General features: G+C 45.1%; 1 long non-coding RNA gene across 1 annotated transcript; it reads left to right on the top strand.

Annotated features, from left to right (window-relative positions):
- Positions 1-488: 488 nt before the first annotated feature.
- Positions 489-18,055, top strand: LOC119459538 (uncharacterized). The gene is made up of 5 exons (XR_005193668.2): positions 489-603; positions 742-843; positions 8,989-9,033; positions 9,622-9,708; positions 17,699-18,055. It is a non-coding gene; the product is annotated as an uncharacterized LOC119459538 (long non-coding RNA).
- Positions 18,056-18,304: the final 249 nt, after the last annotated feature.

Below are 18,304 nucleotides of genomic sequence, written 5' to 3'. Positions count from 1 at the left end.
CAACTAACTTTCGCTGCTTTCATTTTTCGTCGTACGTTTAAAGTTAACTCCCGGTTCGCTAGCTAAACTGATAATTATTCTGCGGTTGCCATTTGGATTACAATATTGTACATTACAAATAATTGTAGTTTCACGATTCCTGCTTTTGTACTGGACACTACTCTTCTTGTAAACCAGAATGCTACTTGTAACAAATAAAATCTCTAATTAGTTTAAACATTACTACCGCTGTAACGAAGGCAGCTTCAGTCCTTAACGCTGAAAAATATACAATAACAGGATTCGAAATCACGTGCATTTGTCTGAAACTTTACATTGCCTTTTACCTTACGGAGTAGAAACCTCCACGCATAATAATAGTAGATTGTCTGTGAGGCGGCCTCAGAGCCAGGTGAACGAGACAACAGTGCTTTTGACAGGCGTGCCAGCAAGGTTTTCGTTGGTGCGAACAATAGCTATTATTTCATATAAAATGCGCCATTGGAAATTGAATCTTGTTTCAGAGAAGAAATTTTTCGGCACTGTCTTGGCTCTTTTCCATTGGAATATCGTAGCTTGGCTGCCAGAGCTACATTGTTTATCATAGAAGGATAAAAGTTAAAGGTAAGACGGACGGAGAGATTTCTGCTCCAGTGAATCACAATTTGTGACTTTTATTAAATCGACAATCTATTGATGTCATTTACCTTTTCTATATGACTCTATTGAGCTCGAGATAACGAAAGACTTTTTCTGATCTAGGAGTGGCACACCGTGCGGCGATATTTTTTAGCAGTCCATGTGGTGGAAAAATATATTGACAATACTGTTACTTGGCTCATATGCCACAACGATTTCAGGCAAGTATGTGTGATGCTGCAAGCGTACAAATTCAACTTTAAAATTTTATTATTGAGCTGAAGCTGACTCCAGCTGCAGCTGGTGTAGATCAGCCGCTGCACCAAGATTTTCGCAGGTTTTGCTTTTAATGTGGGAGACATTATTGTCAGGAACGAATTATTTAACCTCTAAGCAGATGAAAAGACAGTTTAAAACTAACTTATGGTTGTGCGTGGCAGTTCTGAAAAAAAATCTTTAGCTACAACCTTATCTTAAACTAACTCCACTGTAAAGATGTCCTTCGTTTTTAATTGTCATACAACGTTTTTTGGTTTCGTGAAAGCATTTTATGTGCGGGACGCAGGTCCCACAGCGCTAAACCACACCCTATGAAGCTGATAAACTAGTGGATATCTGATAAGGCCGTGTAAGAAGAAGACACGAAAAGCAGAAACTGCTAGCGAACGATGGACATATTATATGCAAAACGGACTATATTTCGTTTTGATATTACCTTTTGCATCTAGCCTCCAGTAGCAAATTGAAGACCTTTCCTTCGATACTTTGGAACATCTGTGAATGTTAGTGGGTTCAGTGACCTAGCGATTAAAATGCCTGTTTCGCGAATAGAGAAGGAACAGTTAGATCTTTGCGCCCATGGTTCTTGATAAAATGAAGCTATAGCAACGGAGCGTTAGAAGGTTTTAGTGATAAATTTCATATAGGCAAAAAAAAAAAACCTTTTTGGAGTATAAATGCCAAGATACCACTGTAAAAACTAAATAACAAGAAAACGCTGTCTTTCGTTGGAATCAGGTTTCCTCCACAAGAGGTCAGAATATCGTTGACTTTTTTGGAAGCTTCAGTAAAGACAGATATAAAATGCGGCGTCTATGTTACCCTAATATGAATAGAATTTAAAGATTGACTATGAAAAGTTCAAGGTGACCTTATGCTTGTTCTTTCAAAAAAAAAAAGATAGGAAATATCTAAGGATGACAGGCGCCTTAGTGTATTTGTCGTTCTTTTGGTTCTTTTTGACCTCAGCAACTTAGCGCGCTATGAAGAAGAACTTAAACTTTATTTCCAAATCAATCAGATTTGAGTCTGGCGTCTCTTTTGTGGGTCTGGGCACCAGGCGCGGACGTGGTTCCGAGACGTTGTCTCGAAGCGGCTTCGGCGGCTGGCTGGACGGCCCAGAGTTCTGCTGTCAGATTCGAGCTGAGCAGTGTGGTCTTCCAGCGGGAGCGGAGACTGGCGATGGAAAATACGAAGGGATCGGCACTGTCCGAATTGTATCTTAAGTCCTGACACCCCTATAACATGTGACTAAGCGTGGCAACCTCGTCACACGATGTGCATCTGTTTGTTGTGTAAGTACATGTCTGGATACATGGCATGCATGAGTTTGGGGTTCTATATGAAATACTGGCGACTTCTTCTGAGGGATAACTGCCTAATCAAGCGTCATCAAGTTTTGTTCATAGCCCCACTACTGTGCTTTCAGATGTCTCAGTCAAGCATGGTGATCTAGTAAGGTGAAAAAAGTGCGATCACTTGGAACAAACGTTTTATAAGAGACGTGGTCGTGAAATGTGCGAGGGAATAGGGGGTCAACGAAAGCCTTTCTCTGCTCTACGAATATATCGAGATAGTAAAAAAAAAAAGAACGTTGCAGAACTTCTACATAGTCATATCGCTGAGCCGCCACACATTTCATCAACTACTTGTTGCTCTTTCACACTTCAACTTTGCCACATCCCTTGGATTGCCTCGGTATGTGGAGTGGTATAACAAGGCGTGGCCGAACTTGTTTACAACGTATTCGGGTAAACCTCGCGTACATGAACTGCTTGCAGAAATTACAGTTTACGTGATCGCCGCTGTTTAGCTTGCGCAGTGCATGCTATTACTTATACGCTGTATTTTTGCTCTGTTGAACGAGCTTTACGGCCACATGTGATATTCTGAAATGCGTATTAAGTTTAAGGGGATATTAGGTCATTGAGCAGCGCTGTTAGTGCTTCACGCCTAATGAAGGTGCTTGCCTTCCTCCTGGACATGAGCCTGAACAAGTACACTATAGTTGCCGTTCACCGTGTGTGTGTGTGTGTGTTGTGCGCGTTTGTAGTATGCATGAATGAACAAACATTTCATGACAATCTTTGTCATGTGCATTAACATGCAAGGCGTACGTATAGCCATTCAAATCTCTAAAGCATCTGCGTGATTTTCTCTCTTTCTCTCATTGTATATTGCCACGAAAAACGCTGTTATCTTTCCGTAATGACTATGAAAGGAGATGTAACAGGCTGAAATGCCCTCGAGAGGCTACAGAAGTTTGTAGAGGTGAATTTATTTTTGTCATACTATGCTTGGTAATTTTATATGCTTAGTCGAGTATCGTCCCGTGGGGCTGGCAGTCACCATTTGCAGATTGCATCATTGATCAGCGGCACCATGTGACGTCACTCACTAACCACATAAAACGCCTAGGACAAGACCCCCCTTGACCAAGATAGGCACTGCTACCTAAATCTGGGTCGGCCTATTCGTGGAATTTAAACAAGGTTCATTTATTTTTAGTTATTGTATTTCCAGCGCTTGACCTTTTTGGATTGGCAAGTGAGCCGCAACGCAGCGCCGTCATGTCGCTGAATTCGAATTCAGTTTTAATGCGGTTGCAATTCTTCGCCTACTTCAGCCACTATCTATCTATCTATCTATCTATCTATCTATCTATCTATCTATCTATCTATCTATCTATCTATCTATCTATCTATCTATCTATCTATCTATCTATCTATCTATCTATCTATCTATCTATCTATCTATCTATCTATCTATCTATCTATCTATCTATCTATCTATCTCTCTATCTCTCTATCTATCTATCTATCTATCTATCTATCTATCTATCTATCTATCTATCTATCTATCTATCTATCTATCCTTTTTAAGCCGCTCTTCATATAAAAAAATACAGTGGTAGTCATCTCATGGTGACTATCGATGATAATGCGAATAGCATTCGAACAATATAGTGACACACGGTATTTCTGAAATGTTTGTTTAACATCTCTAGCAGTCATTCTCAGACTTTGCGTTGCTTCGGCTTTACTCCGGTATAATCCCACTTTGCTATGGCCCTCGCTTACCAAGATAGCCCATGAGCACGGTGACATAACGACGACTGTATGACGCCGAGGCTTTGACGACGGTGTAGTGACGTGGAAGGAGGCGGTGTGATGACAACGGCATGACGACGAAGTGACGATTCCTAAATGATGGCGACGGTATAACGACGACAGCGTCACGACTACGATGTGAGCCCAATGCGATGAATGCGACTGCGTGGTGACGACGGTATGACGACAACCGAACGACGAAGCTGAATTGACGACAATTGCACGACAACGACATAATGACGGTGATGGTGTGACAACAGATGCGCATGATAGCAACTGTCTCACGACGATGCAATGATGCCGATGACATGACAATGGCGGCATAATCGCGATTAAATGACGAGATCAAATCTACGATAGAATGACAAAGAATGGTGCCGATGGATTGACGAAGGCATTATGACGGCGATGGCATGGCGACAATGGGATGACGCTACTGAAGTACTGACGATGGTAAAGCGACAGCGGTGACGATGACGGCATGAATACATTGGTGTGATGACCACTGTGTGAAGACGATGGCGTGCTGACGTCACGACGAGTCAGCTGCCAATGTTAGAATGACGGCGATGAAACGATCATGACGGCATCACGTTGGTATGACAACGAGCACACGACGACAGTATGACGACGACGCAATGACGACGATGACATGAAAACTGTATGGGGACAATGGGGTGGCGACAACTGTATGATTACAAAATCGTGGCGATGACGGCAAGACGAGTGTCGCATGACAAAGCTGGAGGGGTGATGGTGGCATGACCATTACGACGACGGTATGACAACGAATACATGTTAGCAACTGTCTGACAACGATGCAATGACGACGATGGCATGACTGGCGGCATAATCACGATTGAATGACGACAGCATAATTGCGATAGAACGGCGAAGAAGCATTCACATCTGTGGAATGGCGAAAGCGGTGTGACGACAACGGCATGACAACACTGAAGTGATGACGAAGGTAAAACGACAGCTTGACGACGGCGGTATGACAATGAACGTATTACAATGATGGCGACGACGACAGCATGACGAGAGTCCGATGACGAGTTAGAATGACGATGGTGGAACGACCGCGATGGCATCATGACAATTAAAATGAATCAATGACAACGACTGTATGGCGACGACAGATTGACGATGATGACATGACAAAGGTATGACCACAATGGGATGCGGATGGGTGCATGGTGACAATGGAGTGACGACGACTGTATCACGTAGCCTGTATGGTGACGATGGCGTGACGAAGTGGGAACGACCAAGACGGCATCACGACGGCGGTGCGTCAACGAATGCATGACGACTATGACGACGACCACGTCACGACGACAGCATGGCGACAGTCGATTGACAAAGCTGATATGACTACAATGCAAAAACCGCGTCAGTTTCATGACCGCGAACACATACCTAGTTGCTTAAGCTTTTAGACAACTTGGGTCGCTAGGTGGGCGTAGAAGACTTGATGACGAAATGACGAGTAAGATGACGAAGTGGGAATGATGACAATGCAACAACCATGACGGCATCACAGCCACCAGCACGTACCTAGTGATCCAAGCTGGTAGACAACTTGGGCCACTGGGTTTGCGTAAGAGGCTAGATAGATAGATTGATAGATAGATAGGTAGATAGATAGATGGGTTCAAAATAGCTGCGTAGGCAAAGAATACCTACTCGCATAAAAACACCTTTAACAGTTGTTAGGAGCTGGGCGGAATCGAACCCGCGTCACACGTGTTCCTCAAGCACAGCAGCGCTACGCAGCCCCAAGCAGGCCCCGTCGGTAGCGAGAAATTAACTCTCCGTGTTACCACGCAGCGGCGTGCAACAGCCGCACTCTCGGAGGCCACGCAAAGGAAGAGAGACTTTGTGGGCGCGCCGCTAGATGGCGTAGCATATATAAGGGAATCGCGAGAGAGGAGCCCGGCTGCTGTACACGGCTCACACATGGCGCGCTTTAGCACGCACCGACACGCCACCGCTGCGATCTCGGACGCCACGGTAAAGAAGGCTGATTGCGCGGGCGTGCCACTAGATGAAGCAGCGCGTCCAGGCGGAAGCACGAGACAGGAGCCTGGGGGCAATACACGCCACATACACGTTGTGATTCAGCGGGGGCGCTACATTGCTTCAACGTAATCGCACTAATGTCGAAAGTGATGCTGAGATGGTTTCTGTATAAATTTTATGAAGAATGAGCGGGTTAACTGTTGGATGAGCGGATGCCTTTGGGGATCACATCATAGCGTCTTCCTCTTACCCCGTCTTGATTTATCTGCCGAAGAGCAGTGTACGCAGTAAGAGATGGTGATGGCCGAACTTTTTCGGCTGTAGTCGGCAAGGTTTCAAGGAAACACAGGCAGAAGGTACAGACAGCATTGACTAGAATATAAATTTCTGGAAATTTGCTACCTATGGAGGTACGTTTCGAATTTCGAATTTCTTTGGGCTGCTATAGGTTGAGCTTTATAGTACGGCGAACGGAGAAAACTTCCTGGTTCCCTGCTCCACCAAGCTGCGAGTACGGACGGCACGTTTTCACCGTTTAGGCAAGCTGCAATTTATTCGGCTTGAAGTGTTCATTGAATCCTTTTATAGGGAGCTAATTGAATCACCTTATAGAGAATATATTTTAAATGGGTAGCTGAAATTACGAATATATATGTTCTGCAATAAACGCCATCCGCCATAAATTAATGGGAACATTTTGATGTCCCCTCTAGCAGAGGCTCCACATGTGCGCTTTCAAGGGAAGTAATCTGCTTTGAACCCGAGCGCACCTGGAAGGTGGACGCTACCTACAGGTGTCGCTGGGTGAATACATTCGCATTCCATTAAGATGTGCTCCGCACTTTTGCTACAGCAGGCACATGCTTCACCCTGTTACGAGTATTTTAGCTGGTATGTTTTTGTCCTGAGAAAACCAGCTTGACCCTCAATCAGGAATACACTGACCGTTACGGTAATATTCACATTTTCCCTCGTGATTACTTTCTTGCCGTTTTTGTAAATATCCGTCTCAATAATTTGCATGCCAATTTACTGTCTCTTTCTCTCACTTTATTTTTGATCACTCCTAGCTGTCTATTTACACTTTCAATTACGCTGTACTTGGCTGCCAACGTTCTTGACTTCTTCCTCCATTTTGTGTCCACGCTTCTTAGGTACAGATACTTCTTTACTTTAGCTGCCTATTTATTTGCTTTCGTGCTCCCAGAGTCTTTCTTAAAAATAATTTTGCTTTGCGCTTCTCTAACTTAAAGAGAGGCCCAACGTATGGGACCCTGCATGGCATAATTTGCGGATTTACCGCGGGCCCCTGAAGCCAACCGGCCTACTTGTCTTTGGTTAACTTCCAACCGCGACACGATGACTAACTTTAAACACAGAGTGGCATTTGCGAACGTTATCGCTGACACTATATTACTTCTTTTCAAATTTCTTGCACCACCTCATATTTATTGTAGCCCTGAAGTGCTCTATGGTTCATTATTGCTGCATTCGGCTTCCCCTTCATATTTATATTATCGTCGTGGATGATTTATTAAGTGTTTTCTTTTGTTAATGTATACTCCCAGGTAATTATAATGCTTGACTATGGGTACGATTTGCTGTTAAATTGCTACCACGTCATTACTCCTTCCTTCATTAAATATCATCATTCCCGATTTCTTGTGCTAAGGCTTAGATTTGTCGCTGCATTGTCACAAGTATTCGCACGTTTCTGTAAATCCCTGACATTTTGCGCTAGTAGAACTACGTAGTCCACGTCGATGAGCTAAAGGACCTTCTGGATCACTCTTTGGCCACGACGAATATAGGACAAATCAAAACTGAATTCGCTGTTTTCCAGTCGTCTTTCTATTCCCTTAACATAAAATGTGAACAATGGAGACAGACCGTATCCTTGCTTCAGTCTTCGGAGAATTTCCACTAGTTATTCGAATTTCGATCTTCGCGTACAACTTGTACTTGATACCGCGGACAGGGCACCGCGTCTGTTGCCTCGTACCTAACCCGTCAAGCCAAAACAATCCATTAGCCACCATCTCCTCGTTTCTACGCCGACTCGCCAGGCGTACGGACTCCAGAGCAACGTTTACGTGTTCCGCGTGCTATAGGCACTCATATTAACTAGGTTTTCAGTAATATTCTGGGGAAGAAAAGGTTCATTTCACCTTTATTGATGATCACCGATAGCGAGACCTAAGCCATGAGTGCAATTCGCATAGAGGCGGGAGCCATGGGTGCTGCCATGTTTGACAAGGTTATATTTAGCCTACGTAAATATTACGCAGCTTATTTTCTCCAAATAGTTCGCGTTCGAATAGAACTTGCCTAAGCCGCAGAAACGCAATAACATGCAGTAGCCAGCTCAATGCTATTTATTTTCTTACGTAATGCGTTACGTTTTCTTGCAAGCGTTGCTCTAAAGCTCTCTAGTCCCGCTGCGTTAGACTTTAAACTCAATCAAAATGAATGAATGTATGAATGAATGAATCAATCAATCAATCATAATAATAATAAATAAATAAATAAATAAATAAATAAATAAATCTATGGGCCTCGTGATATACAATATTTAGCAAATATTACTTAGCGAATCCTCCTAGACTTAGGCAACCACGCCCACTAGGTGGTGCTGCTGTTTAGCTATCAAAGGGGATGCCATCATCAAATCATCATAATCATCATCATCATCATCATCATCATTATCAGCGCAATGGGAGAGAAAAGTATGTACAGCATACCTGATTAAATCAAGCAGGCTAGGTGACTATTTGTCAACGCCCCGTTTCAAAGAGGATGCCATTACATCATCATCATCATCATCGCCATCATATAGGGAGCCTACATGCAAGCGCTGTTTTAGGGTGGTGACAACATCAAAGGAAGAAATAATCTGAGGCAGTGGAGGATTTGGCTCAAAAATGCAGCTTTCACCTTGCTTCTTCCCTCACTACAGGACGGACACTCAGGGGCAGCAGTGGTGCACGCACACATAGACCAGGTAAGCTATGGGTAAGGATAGTTTGGGACGACATAGGGGTATCGACATTATACTCAGCAAGGACACGTTGATAATTCTGCGCCTGTGTCAGTCAAACAAATCAAATCAAATCAAATTTGATTGAGCATCACATATGTCTAGGGGCGCAGACAAAAAAAAGCCTAAGCAAAGGCTTGACTAGAAGCATGCGGTAAGACATTTAGATCTTCATGTCTTACAGCATCAGCACCTGATGCATTTAGGCCAAAATTAACCGTAAACCGCGTGAAGAACACTGCATGGTAGGCAGGATCAAGTCACGGCGTTTCGGTTTTTCTTAGATATTTTAATATTTTGCGTTTGCTGTATCTATTTTCGCCGTTTTGCAATGTGTCATCACTTTTATTGTCTCAGAAATTTTGTTTCATTCACAAAGGGGAAGCTGTGCGTCCGAGTGGCATTATTGCCTCGAAAAGTGCATGCACGGTAGGCGATCGCAAAGCTGCTCTGGAATCCTAAACTTCTGAAAGCATGAACCAACGTCACGAGACTATACTGATTGATTGTCATAGAATAATTGATTAGTAATACACTTCCCTTTCTGATTAGGCACCGTTTATTGCGAGCCAATGGACTGCCCTATTGGAAAAAAATACAACTGCCTCATAAAGGCTGGTCACAGCTACAAGCAATGTGGTAAGTATTCTGAGACCGCTCACACAGGTGCCTTTTTTTTTCAGCTGCACCAAATGTTCAAAACCGCCTCTGGCAGGCAGCAGAATTCTCACCCTTGAACTAAATTACTCAAGGAGGTGGGCATTATTTCGACTAGAAATGAAAATATTTATCTGTATATTGAACGTGATTGCAGTAATGAACTTTTGCGCTATTAAATATGAAGCCTTTCTTGGCGAACATTGGCTACATTGACAGTATCTATCTATCTATCTATCTATCTATCTATCTATCTATCTATCTATCTATCTATCTATCTATCTATCTATCTATCTATCTATCTATCTAGCCGCCTACGTCTTTGTGCTCTCATGGTCGTTTCGTTATTGGTGTGTACCGAAATTGGCATACTGACAAGAATATATGACGAACATAAATAATATGTCACGACATGAATGTCATGACATACGACATTCATGAATGACATGACATGCGTGTCATGTAGGTCATGGAACAGCCGCCTACGTCTTGGTGCTCTCATGGTCATTTCGTTAGCTTGGTAGGTACCAAAATTGGCGTAGTATGACCGGAGTGTATGACAAACATAAGTGATAGGTCATGAAAAAATGACATGACATGCGTGTCATGTAGGTCACGACAATAACTCAGCGAAAAAGATTAACACTCAAAAGCCACTGAAATGTGTTCTGACGTGGGTGCTAAGCGAAGGAATCACTAAAGGATGGCAGTAGATGTCATAGTCATGAAAATGACTGAGCAAAAATGCCAATGACTCAGCGAAAAAAGATTATCACAGAAAAACCACTGGAATGGGTTCGGACGTGGGCACTAAGTGAAGGAACACTAAAAGATTAAGGTACAAGGCATAGTCATGACCATGGCTGAGCAAAAATGACTATGATTCAGCAAAAAAAGATTAACACTCAAAAACCACTGAAATGGGTTCTGACGTGGGTGCTAAGTGAATTAAGGAAACACTAAAGGATGATGGTAGAAGTCATAGTCATGAGCATGACTCAGCAAAAATGACAATGACTCAGCGAAAAAAGATTAACACTCAAAAGCCACTGAAATAGGCTCTGACGTGGATACTAAGTGAAGGGAACACTAAAGAATGATGATATAAGTCATAGTCATGAGCATGACTCAGCAAAAATGACAATGACTCTGCGAAAAAAGATTAACACTCAAAAACCACTGAAATGGGTTCGGACGTTGGTACTAAGTGCAGGAAACACTAAAGGATGCTGGTAGAAGTAATTGTCATGAGCATGACTCAGCAAAAATGATAATGACACAGCCAAAAAAAATTTATACTCAAGAACCAATGAAATGGGTTTGGATGTGGTACTAAGTAAAGGAAAAGGCTAAAGGTTGATGGTCAAAGTCATAGTTATGAGCATGGCTAAGGCTTTCGCCTTGAGGTCTGTTAGGTGTAGCTAAAGGGACTCCTGAGGACTCGTGATATGAATGTCATAACATGCATGTCATCTAGGTCATGAAAGAGCCGCCTATGTCTTGGTGCTCTCATGGTCGTTTCGTTAACTTGGTAGGCTCCCCGCACAAGGTTTCGCATAACATCGATTCACACAAGGCGTGGGGATCTGCCGGCTTTCTGTACTTTAGTGCACATATCGCAATTTACTAATTGGAGGCGTATCCACATAGAACGAATTCTCAGGATGAAACCAGTTTAGAGAGAATAATGTTCAAATTGTGTGACAAAATACATTGGCGTTCCAGTCACTTTCGTGCTTAAATGCAAAGAACAGCGTTTTCCTAAAGCACTAAGTGGAAGAACAGTGCATTTCTTCCGCATGTATCACGGTGCGTATCTGGAAACCAGTCCAATCTCATAATTTATTCCAAGCGGCCTTGCAAACTAACTACAATTCGTTAATTGCCATATGTGCTGTGAATTAATCAGTAAAACCAGTAATTAGTGAAACGCATTTGATTGTTCGTGGATATAATGTCTGCCTCACTGAGTAATTTTGTTCTAGGTTTGGAATTGTGCTATCCGCTGCAGGTAAAATTCGCGGACACCTAAGCTCTTATAAACTGTGAATGCGAAAGCATTAATGTCCTTCAAGTTTGGCGCTACGAGTAATGTGCCATAGCGGTACGTGCTGCCCGAGCCAGCAAGCACCAGCAGGCTGCGGTGACAACGCCGCATGCCACCGACATCCTGCGCGACGAGAGACCGACGAATTGCAGCGGCCACCAAGGCCGGCAGGCGCGCTCAGCAGCTAAGCCCAGTGGAGTTGAGAGATGTATACATGGACCGCCCGCCGGCTTCCGATGAGCGCTGAGAGCGAGGGTGACGTGGCGCCGAGGCGATGCCCTCGCCCCTCACACAACACCTGGCACTAGCGCAGCAGCAGGTGGTCCCTTTCAGCCGCTCTGGTCCGTCGAGGCGCGCTCATGACGTGGCGTCGCAGCCAATGGGAATTTAGGTGCCGTCACACTCCTACAGACTACAGACGCCGGCTTTTTTGCTGAATGAGCCATTTGATGCTATCGTATCAAAAATTGGTGAAGCTAAAGAACACGATGTATACCGAGTGCATGCAACATGATCCAAACGCTCGGAGACAGCTCTGAAGAGCCTCTCTTTGACGGCTGCCAAAGGAGACGCAAAAGCTCCTTTATTGTTGTCATAGTTTGCGCTTCATGCAACATTTGCAGGAATTTTGGGCATTGCCCATTGGAGTAACTGTCGAACTTCACCGCAGTGCACTAGCGTAACTCAATGGGCAACATTAAAAAAAAAAGTCACCGACGATTACGATAGTGCCTAATGCGAAATATTAGTGCAGCTGTAAACGTGTGTTCATTTCGCGATATGTTGGCTTGACGCGGGCAACCTGTCTGGTGCGGCATGTTGCAAGCGGAGCGAAGTCTCTTTCTTTTCGACATTTCTTTTCACCTTTAATTAAGCATCGTCAAGTGTACGCAATCTTAACTTTTATTTACGTATTGCCAAGTGTATGTAATGTGGTGGCGTGTACTATCTGAATTGTTTTCACTTGCCATTGAGCAATTTTATTGTTCCCCTATTGAAAACTCTCTTGAATTGAAGAATTCTTGTACTTTAACATTTACATGTAATGTTTCTGCATACGGTTGATTGCTCGACTCACTGCCACCATGTAACACGGCGGCTAAGGGCACCTCAAGCTGCCTCACTGCAGCTTTTATCTTAGCCCCACCATTGTATGTTTAGCAATGGAAACAAATAAAGAAGAAATAAAGAAAGAAATTGCGGCGCGATTGCCTCGGCTAATCGGGAGATCGCGAGATTGCGAGAGGCAGCGCGTGGGTGACGCGTGGGCGCCATTCCCAGCAGCCGCTGCCAACGGACCTCCGCTAATGCGGCGCTTTGTTTCCATACAGACGATGCGCGCTACTCTGGCGCCAAATCGTAGCCATCGTCGCCGCATGGCCCGTCTTGCGCGGCACTACCCTCCATACCCTCCTCCCCTGCTTCCCGCCTCATCGTTCCGCTGTACCCTCTTCCTCCGTTTTCCTCGTCGCGCTCTCATCGCTATCGCCGTCTTTCATCCGCGTTCCGCGTTCGCTCTTCCATTCTTCGCTGTGCTCGTTCGCTCGGTTACGAGGGACGCCGACGCCCGCCGCAGGAATGGGCTCCTAAGAGCTGCGCTCTAAAAATTACGCGAGAACTCATCTCACGATGACCGTCAATCGTAATCCGAAGAGCACTCGAGCAATGTAGCGACAGACCAGTATTCCTGAAGTCACGTTTATTTAACACGTGTAGTGGCAATTATGAGATTTTGGTTGCTTAGGCTACATGCCACAAACTGCGATATCCTCCCACTTTGATATGGCACAAGCTGGCCAGTGTAATCCATCACATGTAGGCATGACAACCGACAGTATGACATCGATGTATACATAGCGATGATGGAATGATGAATGAATGATATCGATCGAACGACGAAGGCGTATAACGACGACGGCATGACGACAATTTGATGCCATTATTTAAATTATCTCGTCCGGATTTCATCAAGTTTCATTTAGCAGCAATGACAGGGTACGCCCTTTTATTAACGGGCGTATTCGTAGCGCTTATTCGCACCGTCTGTGCTGCGTTATAGCAGAATTTCGGTCAAGAATAAGACAATGATGTAACGCAGCAGGAAAGTTACGAATAAGTGCCGTAAATAAGCATGTAATTAGAAGGGCGTCACCTCTCTACGCTGCTAACTGAAAATTGTTGAAATTCGGTTGACCTTCATACCAGTTCGGTAGATGGCCGCCGGAGGAATGTCTAATATTTCTAGATATAGTCATTTACGAAGGCACGCGTTTGGTAACGCGTTCAAAGGCACGTGTTTGCTAAATATTCTGTTGGGCCATGGTGCATTCCAGAGTTAACAAAATGTTGTTTTATTGCGATAGCAATTATATGGACACTCCGAAGCAGATTTCTGCCGTCGGCGTCGCCGTCGCCGTTGCCGTCGCCGTCGCCGTGAGGTTCCGTATGACGTCAATGGAGATGAAATCGTCGCCGCGCGCCGCCGAACGCTGTATGTGCGAGTGAAAGGGCGCGAGGGACGCGCGCTTTCACGGGGAGTGAACGCACGGCGGAGAACAAACGCGCGTTCTGTGCCGTGTTCCCTTAAGGGCTGCAGAAGTAGGCGTCTCTTTCCTCCTTTACAATCACCATATATGTAGAGCAAACGCGCCTTCTTGGGAGGCGACGTTTAGCTGCGGCACCAAGTGCCTATTTATATCAGAGGCTCCGGCAACAGTCAACCAACGCCGCACGCATTTTGTGCGAACGCGGGCAAAACGCCGACGGCGTCGACAACAGTGCTGTGTGTTGCCGGTTCTGCATGTCCAAGTTTGTACAGCGCATAAAGCTACTTGGACACTAAAAGCGGATTTCTGCCGTCGTCGTCGTCGTCGTCGCCGTCGCCGTGAGGTTCCGTATGACGTCAACGGCGATGAAATCGTCGCCGCGCGCCGTATGGTGTATGTGCGAGTGAAAGCACGCGAGGGACGCGCGCTTTCACGGGGAGCGAACGCATGGCGGAAAGAAAACGCGCGTTCTGCGCCGTGCTTCCTGAAGGGCTGCAGGATTAAGCGTCTCTTTCCTCCTTTACAATCACCATATATATATATATATATATATATATATATATATATATATATATATATATATATATAGCAAACGCGACTTCTTTCGTCTCGCGAAAGGCCGTGGGGGGACGGGATGGAGGGAGGGGAGGCGACGTTTCGCTGCGGCATCAAATGCGTATTTATATAAAAACGTTGCGAGGCGAGAACGTTGTAAAGACTTCCGGCGCTGTTCGACTAGTGTCCCGTTCTGATCTCGAAAACCTCCGAGCCGCCGCCAGAGGCACCGGCAACAGTCACCAACGCCGCGCGCGTTCGGAGCGAACGCGGGCAAAACGCCGACAGCGTCGAGAACAGTCATGCGCGTTGCTGGTGCTGCTGCATGTCCAAGTTTATACAGCTGATAAAACCACTATCCTTACTCCGTATCGCTCTCTACTAATTTGCTATCGCAATTGATGCTTCACCTTTCGGGTGAAACTGCGACATTTTTTTAGTCTAATACGTGTTCTATTCTTCATTCCTACCGTCATGAGGTACACGACATCATACCACGACCGTAAATGCCACAAATTTCACAAATGCCACAAAAAAATTAGGGGCAGCTTCACACTATAGTAATGCGAAGACTGGGAAAACAGCAAAGCTGGGGGCCCTTCCCTAGCGTTAACTTTGGTTTCCTTTGCTTAACTTGGTTTAGTTTGGCTGGTTCTTAGCTTTAACTTTGCTTAACTTTGGCTTGTCTGGTTCTTAGTTTTGTCCTTGCTTTTGTTTGCTTAACTTGGTTTGGCTTGGCTGGTTCTTAGCCAAACTTAGCTGACCCCGAGTATCGGGACGATACTTGGGGTCGGCGCGCAGTCTTCTACAGGCCACTTTATAGTCCGACGTAGCATTGACGCGCTAGCGCGCTCGGTACGGGGACGCCACACCAGCGAAAGCGCAGCATTCAACCAGTCCATCTTGCTCGACGAGACGCGGATCGGGTCCAATCTAGGTGACGAGGCCGGCGCGAAATGCAGCATGTTAGGGAGCCTACATGCAACACCGTTTTCGTTTGAATGTAGGCTCCCTACAGCATGTCGCATCTCGACGCCGGCTGCAGCTGGGGCACGCCGACGAACGCCGCATACGTCGGCCGCGTCTCGCACTGCGGCGAGGGTAACCTGGGAGAGGGTGTTAACCTAGCGGAACAATGACGTCACCGCGCGTTGCCTAGCAACGCCTCGCGCCAGCTGCGCGAGTCATTGCTAGGCAACGCGCAGTGACGTCATTCGCCAGGCGCAGTTTTTTGTTCGCACTACGCGGCCTAAACAAGAGCTTAAACAGCTCCGCTGTTAATATTCTACTCACAAGATGCTCAAGGGCATAAATGCCTGCATGTTTCTAGTTGAAACGGCTTAGAAATTGGTCAGAGGGACGGAGGTGAGGCGAACGGTCACCTGCTAAACTCGCATGTAGCGAAATCATGCTATATCATTATTGCTTATATCTTTGGAACCGTTTGATTCACACTCCTTCCTTTGGAATCATTGTCGAGAGTAGAGGAACCGTTACTCGATCATGCATGTTTCGCGTGCACAGATGGCGCCGTTGGCGCGCCTCGCATGACGCAATCGGAGCTAAATTTAGTGTCTGGCAGCGGCGTTCAGAGAGACAGAGCTCGGCAGTACGTTGGTCGATCCGAGCGCGAGTGGTCGCGTTTGAGAGGCGTCGTAAGGCCCCCCACTAGCTGCGACATAGGTTAGGTATGTAAGCTTTCTAATGCGTGAATAAACGGTACTTCATTAATAAACGTAACTTCATTGCTGTGCCCCAGTGCCCATAGACCGTCTGCTACACGCACAAGACGTTTCACGTAGGCCACTGCGGCTGTGTCCCTGTTACAGGCTACCCGAACGTTTGCCTTCATTGACTTGTCTAGCATTCGTTGCCTCCTCGCCATGTGGCGCCATTTGACAGGATCAGTGCATTCAGATGTCCACTTGTAGAGCTGTGTGCGCAGAAACGTGAGCGGCCCCTAGGTGCACCGGTATCTGGTATGTGCGCTATCTTCAGTGCAAAATGAGCGAAGAAATAAGCTACACGACGAGTGAGCGAAACTGACTTGATTTACAGTAAGGTCATGAGCAGTCGCTATCTATCTCACTGGGAACGTACTGTACTATATCAGTGCCGCCTTTTTATGCACAGATTCCGCACAATAGTACGGAGAATCCTTGAACGTTTAAAAAAATAACTGTCGCTATTAAAAATATATCCGAGAGACGCCAGAATGGCAAGTCGCGGCATGTTTATGGTTGCAACAAGAAGGCCTTCGTTATGTCCCCTTAGTCTTTTTTTCGTGCTCGACTATACGAAAGCTGCAACACCTTTCTCGACAATGACGTCTTCTGACTATCCTAAAATAGCGACTGCTTTAAATTTTCCCTTCCGTCTCTAACCGCTATGAGTGGAAATGTGCTCCTTACAATGAATTACTTTTGACCGCTCTTATGAAGCAATGGTTTATGTTTTGCATTCCTATTATTCTTGCCATCTAGACTGAATGTACTTTCTTTTCATGCTGAAGCACGCACTAAATGTTGTGAGCATTCTCAGTGATATGTTTATTCCTTCCAGTAAATAGAGATTCACCATGTACCAGCTAGCTTTACTCGATTAATGTTCTAGGAATCAAAGAATTTAATTTTGAAAGCTGTGGCATGAGCAACCAAATTCGCAAAAATTGTATGATGTGGAAATGCGAATTGATAAAGTTAGCCAGCTTCACCCCTAAAGATATAAGAAAATATCAATTAATTAAACGTATTTCGGAATCAGCACTTCCTTTATTGCCTTTCACAATCAGAATCAGAATCAGAATTTCATTTTGGTTTTGCAGTGCCTCAATTACAGACTTGCCATGTGGCGTGGCAAAGCGTGTGCAATGTCGTTTACTATGCCCTTCGCTGTTGTAGTACAGGCAACAGATGCATTTGTCATTGCGGTAAGTGTTAAGTTTTTTTAATTAAAGGCACCTATTTTGTTTTAGCCTTAGGCGTGAAACCACCGCTCTCTTTCGGCGCTTTGTGTCCTTTCTTGCTGAATAGTGGAACACTTTGCCGGTCACGAAGTATCAGAGAGGTTCCAATGCAACATAAATCACCGCTCAGGCATCGTTGAACAAGACAACAGTGGCTTTTCCACGTCCTGTGGATTTCTCTACATTTGCCGTGCAGCTAATTAAACTTTTGTCAGCTTTTGCCCCACCGTGGGTATCACAGACTCCTTTCTTTCGGGTCATTGACGAAATTCTAGCCGTATAAAAAAACGTATCCTGTTATGTATGCTTTTTTTTTCTCATGCATTGCTCACCTAGATTTTTTCTTATGACTCAGCAGATTCTCATTGGACGTGAAGCGTCTTTATAATTTTGCCAGAGGAGGGGTTGGTTGCTAAAACCGCATGCAACCGTAACATGTTATAGCATTATCACTTATATCTATGC

The sequence above is a fragment of the Dermacentor silvarum genome, chromosome 7 (assembly GCF_013339745.2).
Source record: "Dermacentor silvarum isolate Dsil-2018 chromosome 7, BIME_Dsil_1.4, whole genome shotgun sequence".
NCBI classification, from domain to species: Eukaryota; Metazoa; Arthropoda; class Arachnida; order Ixodida; family Ixodidae; genus Dermacentor; species Dermacentor silvarum.
This window is presented reverse-complemented; position numbering and strand designations above follow the sequence as displayed.